Source organism: Cervus canadensis, chromosome 14, assembly GCF_019320065.1.
Source record: "Cervus canadensis isolate Bull #8, Minnesota chromosome 14, ASM1932006v1, whole genome shotgun sequence".
Lineage (NCBI taxonomy): Eukaryota > Metazoa > Chordata > Mammalia > Artiodactyla > Cervidae > Cervus > Cervus canadensis.
In genome coordinates, this window is record NC_057399.1 from 71,005,211 (window position 1) to 71,017,373 (window position 12,163).

Genomic DNA, 12,163 nt, shown 5'->3' on the forward strand with positions numbered 1-12,163 from the left:
GAGGCAAACAGGTCCAGGGCCAGCGGCGGGACGCGTCGGGCAGGCACGCGGCCCAGCGACGGGGAGCCGCCAGCCGTCACGCCGCACAGCCCGCAAGACGCGACCGGAGGATCCGCGCTGTGCGGTCTGCGGCTGGGGGGAAGGCAGCCATGGCCGGCGCCGCGGGCAAGGCGCCTGCGGTGGGGGGGGGGCGCGCTGAGCACATCCCACCACCCCCCCCCACCCCCCCCACCCCAACCCAACCCTCGGACCCAACCTCGAGGGAACTTGGCGGGGAGGTCGGGCGGAAGAGGGACACCGGAGACGCCGCCACCGGGCGCGGGGCAAGGGCGGCGGGGGCGCCCGGCCGAGGATGGAGGGGCGGGCGGGAAGGCGGAGGAGAGCCGTCTCTCCCACCCGCCCCGCACTCTGCACGCCGCCCCCACCACAGTCTCCCGCGGGGCCCCTCCTCCCAGACGGCTCTCCCTCCCTTACCTTCCAAATCCGGCCAGGTTAATGATCCTTCCCCAGGTTCAACTATGGAAAACGTGTCAGCTGATCTGTCTATAATGCAGGGATAAAACTATGACTACAGAAAGGAAAGATGACCTGACCTAGGATGGCCATGATGTTCTACAGAACCAGAGAAAACTGGTTAAAATAAAAAAAAAAAAAAACAACAACACTTTTTTTCTTGGAAACTGTAAAGCTGGTTCTTTTGCACATCAATTAAAAACAAAGCTTGTTACAAAGGCTTGCCTAGGGCAGAGCTTGAAGTTAACCATTTCCTGAGAAAACAATGCCCACTTTGCCTGAGACCTCAGCCTTGGGCAAATGAGAACTTCAACACCCCCCTCCCCCCAAAAAAAGGGGGAGTCAAAGAGATATTTTCAATCTTAGGCGGAAAACTAGAAGACCTCTGTGTGGATTTCTGTATGTCTCAGTGTGAGTCTTCTGTTTCTTGATAATATTGCTGAAGCTGTGGGTGAGTTCTTATTTAAATAATCTAAAGAAAAGGAAGCCCTCAAGAAATGCAAAGAAATACTCTAATATTTCTAAATACAAGAAAAAAAAAAGCTCTAAATACAAGCAAAAAATGGACCTAAATGAATTTTGGATTCATGTGAATTGGGAACTAGTCAATAGTAAATATCTAGTATTTTATTTTTTTTACTACTCTAATATAGACATGTTTAAGAGTCATTAACATTAAGCATAAACTTTTCACAGGGCCTAGTTTTACTATAACTTAAATATTGCTATATTGTTATCTCTCTCACAGACTGGTCAACAAAGAAAGTACCTCTAAAAACAAACCAAAACCACTCCTAAAAAATAGAAATGCGATATGAGCTCTTAGGTAAGCTATTAAAAATAATTATACTTTAAAATATCTGTCTATAGTAGTCTCGATTGAAGGCAGAGGAGAAGGGGACAACAGAGGATAAGATGGTTGGATGGCATCGCTGACTCGATGGACATGAGGTTGAGCAAGCCCCGGGAGCTGGTGATGGACAGGGAAGCCTGGCAGCCTGCAGTCCATGGGGTCGCAAAGAGTCAGACGCAACTGAAATGAACTGAACTGAACTTACAATAGTTTCTCCAGATCTTGGCTACCTGAATGTCTGTGGTTGTGCTAGACTAAGTGATGACAGTGTATTGAATAGCTAGGTCATTTCATACATTAAGGTTCTGAAACATTCACCACTTGACAGGGCCTTCGTCTTACACAGAAACTAAAGAGATTTTGACTATCCATGAATAGTGTCTGGTGCCATGCTGAGATGTGCAGTGTAAGAAAGCTTTTTTTTTTTTTTTTAGATAGTATCACTGATACGTATGTTCACCAGTCTGTAAAATGCCAATATAAAAGTCAGTTCTCGGTTGCTTAAGGAAAAATGCATGACTTGTAGTTAAAGAAGGTCCGAGGAATGAAATCGCATTTGATGAAGGAAAAAGAAGTAGGTCTGACTGACAGGTGGCAGTTTCAGGATGGGGGAAGCAAAGGAATGGGTACAGAATGGGATAAGGAGGTTTTATGGAAAGTGGACCCCCAGAAAAGAGTTTTGTGCCTAGTACAAGGTTTCTTGAGCTGTTGAACTGCCTTTGCTAGTGGATTTTAAGTTTCTTTACACCTCTTAAATGATCCGTCCTAGGTTTACCTTTGAAATCTTTTGTTACCTTTGGCTAAGTGGCTAAGTATTCTTTCACAGCCTACCTGACTGTCATAAACCCTTTTGATATTTGTGAACAAACCTTCCTAAATAACTGACTTCTAGCTCACTTTGGGATGCTTCAGAGGGCCCCTGAGACCCCCCAAAGAGAGATATTTATTAAACAACCTGAGTTCATTTGGCATGTTAAACTACATGGGAAGTGTTGTTCAGGAGGAGTGATTGGATCTTCTCAAGTTATATTGTATGGTTGATGCTACTAATATAGATATCCTAGAAGTTATGTGACATTCATGAAAATCTGATATGTTCTGATAAAATGCTGTCAGTTATAATTTGAGTTATCATATTAAAGTGTTTCAAATCACAGCAATGGCCAGATTTACTTTGTCAACTTCAATGTAATCAGATTTTCAACATGTCTTCTGTGGTTTCACACTGATGCATTTGCAAAAATACTGCTACTTCAAGATATACGGAAAAGACTTTTCTAAGCTTACCCATAAACAATTTCTTTGTTTGTTTGTTATCTGGTAAGCTGGTACCAGATTGGAATTTGGTCTCCTCTCTAGGTTAAGAGAACACACTTTTCTTAGAATGCAGCTTTCAATCACAGATTATTAATTTCTTTACCTTTCAGTGATTTATCTTTGTTTTTATATTTTTTTTTTACTTCGGTAAAGTAAATAACCATTGTTTAAGATTATGGTACATGTAGGATGGACCAAGCTTTCCCCACTCCTACAAATTCTCTCAACCCCTCATATTCTTCTGATGGGACCAAGGTCTCACTTCCCTCCAGAGGGACAATCCAAGCTTTTTTATCAGCTGATCTGCCCCTGATATCAGAGTCAATTTGAGCACTGTTTGGTCTATAATTTAGGCATGAAACTATGACTACCTAAAGGAAAGATGACTTTTTGATGCAGGATGGCCATGATAGTCCTTGGACTTCAGAGAAAATTGGTTAAAATGAAACTTTTCTCCCCCCCCCCTTGGAAACTGCAAAGCTGGTTCTTTTAGCATATGCAATTGAAAACATCTAGGTTGTTAGGTCAGTTTTCATTCCAGTCCCAAAGAAAGGCAATGACAAAGAATGTTCAAACTGCTGCACAGTTGCACTCATCTCACACACTAGTAAAGTAATGCTCAAAATTATCCAAGCCAGGCTTCAACAATACATGTGCTGTGAGCTTCCAGATGTTCAAGCTGGATTTAGAAAAGGCAGGGGAACCAGAGATCAAATTGCCAACACCCAAAAAAAAAAAAAAAAAGCAAGAGAGTACCAGAGAAACACCTATTTCTGCTTTATTGACTGTGCCAAAGCCTTTGACGGCAGGTATCACAATAAACCGGGGAAAATTCTGAAAGAGATGGGAATACCAGCCCACGTGACCTGCCTCTTGAGAAACCTGTATGCAGCTCAGGAAGAAACAGAACTGGACCTGGAACAACAGACTGGTTCCAAACAGGAAAAGGAGTATGTCAAGGCTGCATATTGTCACCTTGCTTATTTAACTTATATGCAGAGTACATCGTGAGAAATACCGGGCTGGATGAAGCACAAGCTGGAATCAAAACTGCCAGGAGAAATATCAATAACGTCAGATAGGCAGATGACACCACCCTTATGGCAGAAAGGGAAGAAGAACTATAGAGCCTCTTGACGAGAGGGAAAGCGGAGAGAGTAAAAGCTACCTTAAAGCTCAACATTCAGAAAACGAAGATCATTGTATCTGGCCTCATCACTTCATGGCAAATAGATGGGCAAGCAGTGGAAACAGTGGCAGACTTTATTTTGGGGGGCTCGGAAATCACGGCAGATGGTGACTGCAGGCATGAAATTAAAAGATGCTTGCTACTGCTGCTGCTAAGTCACTTCAGTCATGTCTGACTCTGTGCGACCCCACAGGTGGCAGCCCACCTGGCGCCCCCATCCCTGGGATTCTCCAGGCAAGAACACTGGAGTGGGTTGCCATTTCCTTCTCCACTGCAGGAAGGTGAAAAGTGAAAAGTGAAGTTGGTCAGTCGTGTCCGACTCTTAGCGACCCCATGGACTGCAACCTGCCAGGCTAGGCTCTCCATGGGATTTTCCAGGCAAGAGTACTGGAGTGGGTTGGCATTGCCCTCTCCGAAAAAGATGCTTTACGGCTTGTGCCTTAGCCAGACTACTTTGGGTTAGAGGGCGTTTTTGAGGAGATCGAGTGGGGAGCAAATCAGAAGGCTGTTGTAGGTGTCCTGGTATACGATCTCAGGACCTGAACAAGGATGGCAGTGGGGAGGGAGAGAGAAGGAGCTGCAACGGAGAAAGATTTTAGTGGATATGACTTCACAGCTCAGTAGTTAATTACAGACAGGGGAAATATGAGCAAGAGGCAAAGAATGACGGCAGGCTTCTAGTCTAAGGAACTGACAGCAAAGCCTGGAACCATACTTGCGTGGTTGAGAGTCAATCAATGAGTAACTTGTGCTCAAGCAACTTTCTCCAAGGGGAGTAATTCCACCATTAAACTGTAGAAATACTGTTCCTGGGCCCTCACACGTGCAAGTCCCTGAGCACTTGGCATTTCATGAGAATGAGGACCGCTCTTTATCTGGTCATCCACGAAGGCTGTGGGCTTAGGAGCGAGGGTGGGCGTGTTTTAAATAAAGGGTGTTGAGAGCCTTGCAGGATCTTGGGCAATCAAATAGCTTCCTGAGCACTGACATTTATTTCTTAATTTTTAAATTTACAATTCATCCAAATCTTGCAGTCCAAAACAAACAAACAAAACATGTGAAAACATCACAGAAAAATAATATCTGAAAATATCTGATCGCCTTGTGATTCGTAGGGGATAAGCCTAAACTGTCCTTGAAATTGAGGGACTAGTGAATATTGGCCCTCAGATCTCATCATAATCAACGATGAGCAACTTTTGAAGAATTGCCAGAAGTATTTTCAAGTTCGCTGACTTCTCCTGAAGTCAAGATTGTTAGCCGTGATGATTTAAAAATCACTAATTGATAAACACCAATACAATTAGTTAACATCCGCATAGCCAATGTCTACGGAGCCAGGCATAACAGAGTCTAAATTAATCAGATGGGATTCCTATTTTGCAGTGCAGTTGATGAGACAAGTTACACAAGATAGGAGATAATATAAATGAAAAGTGAAGCTATATGAGCAGTGCTTTGGGGAATAAATACTGATGTATAAATCGTCACTTCTGCGAAGGATTATTTCATAGATCCAGCCTATGATTTCTTCATCTGTTTATAGACGTCAGTGTTTAAGTAAGGGTCTTTACTCCAGATGGAGCAAAGTGTGAATTTTCAGATCCGTCAAATTGAATCCTTCAAGAAACAAATCATTTTTTGAGTCAACTTCTCTTAGAGATCTCTGAAAATTGAATTCTACCTTACAAAAACTTCCAACATTTCTGCCTGGAAAAATCAGAGTAGATGGAGCTGTGGTAGCCCATTAGGAATATTCCTAAGTATCCAGCCCATGGAGGACTGCACTTCCCCACTCCCTTTGAAAGGAAGTGTGATCGCTGACTATCTTTGGCCGGCGAAATATGCATCTAAGTGTCTCTGTCACTTCTGTTCGACGCTTCAAGGGTCAGCGTGTTAAGCCACACATTCCCCTCATGGCTACTGTACTGATGATGCAAAATGTCTGTGCAAATAAAGCCTCCCTCAGACTGGGTCTCTGAGACAGGAAAGGGCAGAGACCCCTGCTGTCCCACACTGACCAAGTAAGTAGCATGAGCTAAAAGTTATCTTTAATTGTTTTAAGCTCAGAGTGTTGGGGGTGGGGGGATGGGGGGTGGATTCATTCCTGAAGGGATACCTAGCCTGTATTATATTGGAATTCTATTTAACCATTAACGGACAGAGCAAGGTCATTAACATCATGGCGTTGTTTGAAAGTGGACACTTCACATTAAAATCTAGATTTCTGGCGCCTGTTGGCAAAAACCCTGACATGTTTGTACATGGTGGATCCCTTGAGCACATCAACAAGCAGGTATATATTCTCCAGCTCAAGACAGCCCTCGTGACTCACTGTGACCATACCTGAGCAGTCTTCCTCCCTGAGGGGGGGTGTGTAGATATTTGACTTTCATCCGCTATCCTAAACGGTCTAAGCATCATCCACGTACTGTGCTGACTGTGGTCCACTAGATTGCATCTCATTTCCAGTTACAAACTTCAGTGACACTTGTGGCTACACAAAAAAGTACAAATATCCTCAATACAGCACAACGAAATCTCTTCAGAAAAGAGATTTTGGAATTCAGCTTCCTAGGTTCAAACACCGGCTCTACCATTTTCTATCTGTATCTGGATGGCCTTGCCAGAAGAGCACTCAGCTTTCAGCAAGGTACCACCTGCCCCAAAAATCCACTTGTCCAGCAGACTAACCAAAACATGTTAGGAAGCACACATTCTTCCTTTTATTTATTTATTTTTTTGTTTGTTTTTACCTTTTGGATCCTAGTTCCCCAACCAAGGACGAAACCTGCGCCCCGCCCTCTGCATTGGAAGCATGGAGTCTTAACCCCTGACCTGCCGGCGAAGTCCGAGGAAGCACACACATTCTAGAGGGGCTAATTCAGCATTGAAAACAACCTTTATCCCGTGCACCTGCTCAGTCGCTCAGCCGTGTCCAACTCTTTGTGACCCCCATGGACTGTAGCCCACAAAGTTCCTCTGTCCATGGCATTACACAGGCAAAAATACTGGAGTGGATTGCCAAGTCCTACTCCAGGGGATGTTCCCAAGCCAGGGATCGAACCTGGGTCTCCCGCACTGCAGGCAGACGCTTTCCCATCTGAGCCACCAGGGAAGCCCCTCGCTAGGTACCTGGAAAGGGGGAGGCGGGCGAGGCGCAAGGCACGCCCTGCGGGCCACCGGCCGGATTTCGACCACCACCACTGCCGCCGCGTCCCCGCCCGCGGGCCTCGACCCTGCCGGGCCCGTGACGCATGGGGGCCCCCAGTGCGCCGGTCGACCGCCGCCCGGAGGTCCCCGCCGACGCCAAAAGCCCACCCCCACATCCCCCCGAAACGGGCAGAGCCCTCCCCCACCACCTCCTACACCGGGACGGCCGCTCCCCCCCTCCCCCCCGCCCCCCCCCCCGGACCCCGTCCTCCGCCCTCAACCACCGGGGCCCCCTACCCGCGCCCGCGGCCCAGGCACCCTCCTCCCTCCACCACCAAGGGCAGAGAGGACGGGAAGCGTGGCGCCAAGCGGGCAGGGACACGACAGAGGTAAGAGGGCGAGAGACAAGACAGCCGCGCGAGGCGTGGGGAGGGGTGGCCGGGAGCAAGCCCCGAGGCTCGGAGGGCGTGAGGAGGCGTCGGGCGACCGCGCGTCAGGCCCAGAGCAGCGGACGACGACCGGCTGAGGCAAACAGGTCCAGGGCCAGCGGCGGGACGCGTCGGGCAGGCAAGCGGCCCAGCGACGGGGAGCCGCCAGCCGTCACGCCGCACAGCCCGCAAGACGCGACCGGAGGATCCGCGCTGTGCGGTCTGCTGCTGAGGGTAAGGCAGCCATGGCCGGCGCCGCGGGCAAGGCGCCTGCGGTGGGGTGGGGGCGCGCTGAGCACCTCCCCCCACGCCCCCCACCCCCCCCACCCCACCCCAACCCTCGGACCCAACCTCGAGGGAACTTGGCTCGGAGGTCGGGCAGAAGAGGGACACCGGAGACGCCGCCACCGGGCGCGGGGCAAGGGTGGCGGGGGCGCCCGGCCGAGGATGGAGGGGCGGGCGGGAAGGCGGAGGAGAGCCGTCTCTCCCAGCCGACCCGCACTCTGCACGCCGCCCCCCCCGCCACAGTCTCCCGCGGGGCCCCTCCTCCCAGCCCCCAGGCTCAGGGGCAAGGGCCGGGAGAGAGCACCACCCCGAAGCGCTTTTCTCCCGGGCTTGGGAGCGTTGTGCGCGGCTGGCGGGGACAGCCGGCGAGAGTGCTTGCAAAGCGGCCTTTGGAGGCAGCCGGGGAGGTCTTCCTGGGGGAGAGGGCCGGTTGTGCTCAGAGGCCCCACAGGCCAGGGGCAGGACCAGCAAGTCCCCTTCCCCTGGCCAGCCTTGCCCAGACCTTCCTGGCCTCCGGGGCTACTGCCCCACCAAGGGGCAGGCTGCCGGGACTGGGTCCAGACATGCCCGGGCGCCTCCCCAGGCTCATCCCCGCTGGTGCCTTTCCCCTGGGCCTAGGCCTCGGTTGAGGCCTCCTTGGAGAGGAGGTTGCTGGCAGGGGCTCTCTCCACACTGCAAGGTGCGGGAGCTCAGAGGGCTTCGTAAGAGGGAAGGGACCAGCAAGGGGCTGGATGCCCAAGACCTCTTTGGCCCATGCAGCCTCAGGGCAGCAGGGAGAGCAATGAGGCCACTGTGCTCTAGGTCGGCTCTGCCCCTTCCCACACGGGCGGCCAGCCCAGCAGCTGCCTGACAGACTCTGGCTCCCCCGAGCTCTCTGCCGGTGTAGGGGGCAGGAACAGACGTGTGCATGTGGTTCTGCCTTGGCCTGGGAGTGTGGACCCCTGCCTGGCCCTCAGGCTCAGGGGCCAGGGCCGGGAGAGAGCACCACCCCGAAGCGCTTTTCTCCCGGACTTGGGAGCATTTTGCGCGGCTGCGGGAACAGCCGGCGAGAGTGCTTGCAAAGCGGCCTTTGGAGGCAGCCGGGGAGGTCTTCCAGCGGGAGAGGGCCGGTTGTGCTCAGAGGCCCCACAGGCCAGGGGCAGGACCCAGCAGGTCCCCTTCCCTTGGCCAGCCTTGCCCAGACGTTCCTGGCCTCCGGGGGTACTGCCCCACCAAAGGGCAGGCTGCGGGGACTGGGCCCAGACATGCCTGGGCGCCTCCCCAGGCTCATCACCGCTGGTGCCTTTCCCCTGGGCCTAGGCCTCGGTTGAGGCCTCCTTGGAGAGGAGGTTGCTGGCAGGGCCTGTCTCCACACTGCAAGGTGCTGGAGCTCAGAGGGACTCGTCAGAGGGAAGGGACCAGCAAGGGGCTGGATGCCCAGACCTCTTTGGCCCAGCAGCCTCAGGGCAGCAGGGAGAGCAAGAGGCCCAGTGTGCCCCTAGGTCGGCTCTGCCCCTTCCCACACAGGCGGCCAGCCCAGCAGCTGCCTGACAGACTATGGCTCCCCGGAGCTCTCTGCCGGTGCAGGGGGCAGGAACAGACGTGTGCATGTGGTTCTGCCTTGGCCTGGGAGTGTGGACCCCCTGCCTGGCCCCCAGGCTCAGGGGCAAGGGCCGGGAGAGAGCACCACCCCCGAAGCGCTTTTCTCCCGGGCTTGGGAGCGTTGTGCGCGGCTGGCGGGAACAGCCGGCGAGAGTGCTTGCAAAGCGGCCTTTGGAGGCAGCCGGCGAGGTCTTCCAGCGGCAGAGGGCCGGTTGTGCTCAGAGGCCCCACAGGCCAGGGGCAGGACCCAGCAGGGCCCTGCCCCTGGCCAGCCTTGCCCAGACCTTCCTGGCCTCCGGGGGTACTGCCCCACCAAGGGGCAGGCTGCGGGGACTGGGCCCAGACATGTCTGGGCGCCTACCCAGGCTCATCCCCGCTGGTGCCTTTCCCCTGGGCCTAGGCCTCGGTTGAGGCCTCCGTGGAGAGGAGGTTGCTGGCAGGGCCTGTCTCCACACTGCAAGGTGCTGGAGCTCAGAGGGGCTCGTCAGAGGGAAGGGACCAGCAAGGGGCTGGATGCCCAAGACCTCTTTGGCCCAGCAGCCTCAGGGCAGCAGGGAGAGCAAGAGGCCCAGTGTGCCCCTAGGTCGGCTCTGCCCCTTCCCACACAGGCGGCCCGCCCAGCAGCTGCCTGACAGTCTCTGGCTCCCCCGAGCTCTCTGCCGGTGTAGGGGGCAGGAACAGACGTGTGCATGTGGTTCTGCCTTGGCCTGGGAGTGTGGACCCCCTGCCTGGCCCACAGGCTCAGGGGGAAAGGCCGGGAGAGAGCACCACCCCGAAGCGCTTTTCTCCCGGACTTGGGAGCATTTTGCGCGGCTGGCGGGAACAGCCGGCGAGAGTGCTTGCAAAGCGGCCTTTGGAGGCAGCCGGGGAGGTCTTCCAGCGGGAGAGGGCCGGTTGTGCTCAGAGGCCCCACAGGCCAGGGGCAGGACCCAGCAAGTCCCTTTCCCCTGGGCAGCCTTGCCCAGACCTTCCTGGCCTCCGGGGCTACTGCCCCACCAAGGGGCAGTCTGCGGGGACTGGGTCCAGACATGCCCGGGCGCCTCCCCAGGCTCATCCCCGCTGGTGCCTTTCCCCTGGGCCTAGGCCTCGGTTGAGGCCTCCTTGGAGAGGAGGTTGCTGGCAGGGGCTGTCTCCACACTGCAAGGTGCTGAAGCTCAGAGGGCCTCGTCAGAGGGAAGGGACCCGCAAGGGGCTGGATGCCCAAGACCTCTTTGGCCCAGCAGCCTCAGGGCAGCAGGGAGAACAAGAGGCCCACTGTGCCTCTAGGTCGGCTCTGCCCCTTCCCACACGGGCAGCCAGCCCAGCAGCTGCCTGAAAGACTCTGGCTCCCCCGAGCTCTCTGCCGGTGTAGGGGGCAGGAACAGACGTGTGCATGTGGTTCTGCCTTGGCCTGGGAGTGTGGACGCCCTGCCTGGCCCTCAGGCTCAGGGGGAAGGGCCGGGAGAGAGCACCACCCCGAAGCGCTTTTCTCCCGGGCTTGGGAGCATTGTGCGCAGCTGGCGGGAACAGCCGGCGAGAGTGCTTGCAAAGCGGCCTTTGGAGGCAGCCGGGGAGGTCTTCCAGCGGAGAGGGTCGGTTGTGCTCAGAGGCCCCACAGGCCAGGGACAGCACCAGCTTGTCCTTTCCCTGGCAGGCCTTGGCCACAGCAGACCTTATGCCCGGGGTACTGCCCCACCAAGGGGCAGGCTGCGGGGACTGGGTCCAGACATTCCCCTGCGCTTCCCAGGCTCATCCCCGCTGGTGCCTTTCCCCTGGGCCTAGGCCTCGGTTGAGGCCTCCTTGGAGAGGAGGTTGCTGGCAGAGGCTCTCTCCACACTGCAAGGTGCTGGAGCTCAGAGGGCTTCGTCAGAGGAAAGGCACCAGCAAGGGGCTGGATGCCCAAGACCTCTTTGGCCCAGCAGCCTCAGGGCAGCAGGGAGAGCAAGAGGCCCACTGTGCCTCTAGGTCGGCTCTGCCCCTTCCCACACGGCAGCCAGCCCAGCAGCTGCCTGACAGACTCTGGCTCCCCCGAGCTCTCTGCCGGTGTAGGGGGCAGGAACAGACGTGTGCATGTGGTTCTGCCTTGGCCTGGGAGTGTGGACACCCTGCCTGGCCCTCAAGCTCAGGGGGAAGGGCCGGGAGAGAGCACCACCCCGAAGCGCTTTTCTCCCAGACTTGGGAGCATTGTGCGCGGCTGGCGGGAACAGCCGGCGAGAGTGCTTGCAAAGCGGCCTTTGGAGGCAGCCGGGGAGGTCTTCCAGCGGGAAAGGGTCGGTTGTGCTCAGAGGCCCCACAGGCCAGGGGCAGCACCCAGCAGGTCCCCTTCCCATGGCCAGCCTTGCCCAGACCTTCCTGGCCTCCGGGGGTACTGCCCCACCAATGGGCAGGTTACGGGGACTGGGTCCAGACATTCCCCTGCGCCTTCCCAGGCTCATCCCCGCTGGTGCCTTTCCCCTGGGCCTAGGCCTCGGTTGAGGCCTCCTTGGAGAGGACGTTGCTGGCAGGGCCTGTCTCCACACTGCAAGGTGCTGGAGCTCAGAGGGACTCGTCAGAGGGAAGGGACCAGCAAGAGGCTGGATGCCCAAGACCTCTTTGGCCCAGCAGCCTCAGGGCAGCAGGGAGAGCAAGAGGCCCAGTGTGCCCCTAGGTCGGCTCTGCCCCTTCTCACACAGGCGGCCAGCCCAGCAGCTGCCTGACAGACTCTGGCTCCCCCGAGCTCTCTGCCGGTGCAGGGGGCAGGAACAGACGTGTGCATGTGGTTCTGCCTTGGCCTGGGAGTGTGGACCCCCTGCCTGCCCCCAGGCTCAGGGGCAAGGGCCGGGAGAGAGCACCACCCCGAAGCGCTTTTCTCCCGGGCTTGGGAGC

General features: G+C 54.9%; 1 non-coding gene across 1 annotated transcript; it reads right to left on the bottom strand.

The window, feature by feature from the left end:
• Positions 1 to 6,918: 6,918 nt before the first annotated feature.
• Positions 6,919 to 6,990, bottom strand: TRNAC-GCA. The gene has a single exon. It is a non-coding gene; the product is annotated as a tRNA-Cys (tRNA).
• Positions 6,991 to 12,163: the final 5,173 nt, after the last annotated feature.